Below are 2,955 nucleotides of genomic sequence, written 5' to 3' on the forward strand. Positions count from 1 at the left end.
TGTATGTATGCTCATATGTATGTATGCTCATATGTATGTATGTATGTATGTATCGTCATATATATTTATGTATGTATGTATGTATGTATGTTCATATGTATGTATGTATGTATGCATGTATGTATGTATGCATGGTCACATGTATGTATGTATGGTCACATCCCTCTATGGTACACATTATGATGCCAGTGAGGGAAATGTGTTTTTATGTCTCAAAATAGACTAAATAAATATAAATAAAAATAAATATGTATGTATGTATGTATGTATGTATGTATGTATGTATCGTCATATGTATGTATGTATGTATGTATGTATGTAGGTATGTATGTATGTATGCTCATATGTATGTATGTATGTATGTATGTATGTATGTATGTATGCATGGTCATATGTATGTATGTATTCTCATATGTATGTATGTATGTATGTATGTATGTATGTATGCTCATATGTATGTATGCATGGTCATATGTATGTATTTATTCTCATATGTATGTATGTATGTATGTATGGTCATATGTATGTATGTATATATGCTCATATGTATGTATGCTCATATGTATGTATGTATGTATGTATGCATGTATGTATGTATGCATGGTCACATGTATGTATGTATGCATGGTCATATGTATGTATGAATGTATGTATGTATATATGTATGTATGTATGTATGTATGTATGTATGTATGCATGGTCATATGTAAGACCATATGTATGTATGTATGTTTGTATATACGTATGGTCATATGAATGTATGCATGGTCATATGTATGTATGTATGTATGTATGGTCATATGTATGCATGTATGGTCATAAGTATGTATGTATGTATGTATGTATGTATGTATGTATGTATGTATGTATTGTCATATGTATGTATGTATGCTCATATGTATGTATGCTCATATGTATGTATGTATGTATCGTCATATATATGTATGTATGTATGTATGTATGTATGTTCATATGTATGTATGTATGTATGCATGTATGTATGTATGCATGGTCACATGTATGTATGTATGCATGGTCATATGTATGTATGTATGTATGTATGTATGTATGCATGGTCATATGTAAGACCATATGTATGTATGTATGTTTGTATATACGTATGGTCATATGAATGTATGCATGGTCATATGTATGTATGTATGTATGTATGTATGTATGGTCATATGTATGCATGTATGGTCATAAGTATGTATGTATGTATGTATGTATGTATGTATTGTCATATGTATGTATGTATGCTCATATGTATGTATGCTCATATGTATGTATGTATGTATGTATCGTCATATATATGTATGTATGTATGTATGTATGTTCATATGTATGTATGTATGTATGTATGCTCATATGTATGTATGCATGGTCATATGTATGCATGTATTCTCATATGTATATATGTATGTATGTATGTATGTATGTATGTATGCATGTATAGTCATATGTATGTATGTATGTATGTATGGTCACATCCCTCTATGGTACACATTATGATGCCAGTGAGGGAAATGTGTTTTTATGTCTCAAAATAGACTAAATAAATATAAATAAAAATAAATATGTATGTATGTATGTATGTATGTATGTATGTATGTATCGTCATATGTATGTATGTATGTATGTATGTATGTATGTATGTATGTATGCTCATATGTATGTATGTATGTATGTATGTATGTATGTATGTATGTATGTATGCATGGTCATATGTATGTATGTATTCTCATATGTATGTATGTATGTATGTATGTATGTATGTATGTATGTATGCTCATATGTATGTATGCATGGTCATATGTATGTATTTATTCTCATATGTATGTATGTATGTATGTATGGTCATATGTATGTATGTATATATGCTCATATGTATGTATGCTCATATGTATGTATGTATGTATGTATGCATGTATGTATGTATGCATGGTCATATGTATGTATGAATGTATGTATGTATATATGTATGTATGTATGTATGTATGTATGCATGGTCATATGTAAGACCATATGTATGTATGTATGTTTGTATATACGTATGGTCATATGAATGTATGCATGGTCATATGTATGTATGTATGTATGTATGGTCATATGTATGCATGTATGGTCATAAGTATGTATGTATGTATGTATGTATGTATGTATGTATGTATTGTCATATGTATGTATGTATGCTCATATGTATGTATGCTCATATGTATGTATGTATGTATGTATCGTCATATATATTTATGTATGTATGTATGTATGTATGTTCATATGTATGTATGTATGTATGCATGTATGTATGTATGCATGGTCACATGTATGTATGTATGCATGGTCATATGTATGTATGTATGTATGTATGTATGTATGTATGTATGTATGTATGCATGGTCATATGTAAGACCATATGTATGTATGTATGTTTGTATATACGTATGGTCATATGAATGTCTGCATGGTCATATGTATGTATGTATGTATGTATGTATGTATGGTCATATGTATGCATGTATGGTCATAAGTATGTATGTATGTATGTATGTATGTATGTATTGTCATATGTATGTATGTATGCTCATATGTATGTATTCTCATATGTATGTATGTATGTATGTATCGTCATATATATGTATGTATGTATGTATGTATGTTCATATGTATGTATGTATGTATGTATGCTCATATGTATGTATGCATGGTCATATGTATGCATGTATTCTCATATGTATATATGTATGTATGTATGTATGTATGTATGTATGGTCATATGTATGTATGTATATATGCTCATATGTATGTATGCTCATATGTATGTATGTATGTATGGTCACATGTATGTATGTATGCATGGTCATATGTATGTATGTTTGTATGCATGTATGCTCATATGTATGTATGTATGTATGTATGTATGCATGGTCATATGTATGACCATATGTATGTATGTAT

The sequence above is a fragment of the Lutjanus erythropterus genome, chromosome 21 (assembly GCF_056507025.1).
Source record: "Lutjanus erythropterus isolate fLutEry1 chromosome 21, fLutEry1.hap2, whole genome shotgun sequence".
Taxonomy (NCBI): domain Eukaryota; kingdom Metazoa; phylum Chordata; class Actinopteri; order Lutjaniformes; family Lutjanidae; genus Lutjanus; species Lutjanus erythropterus.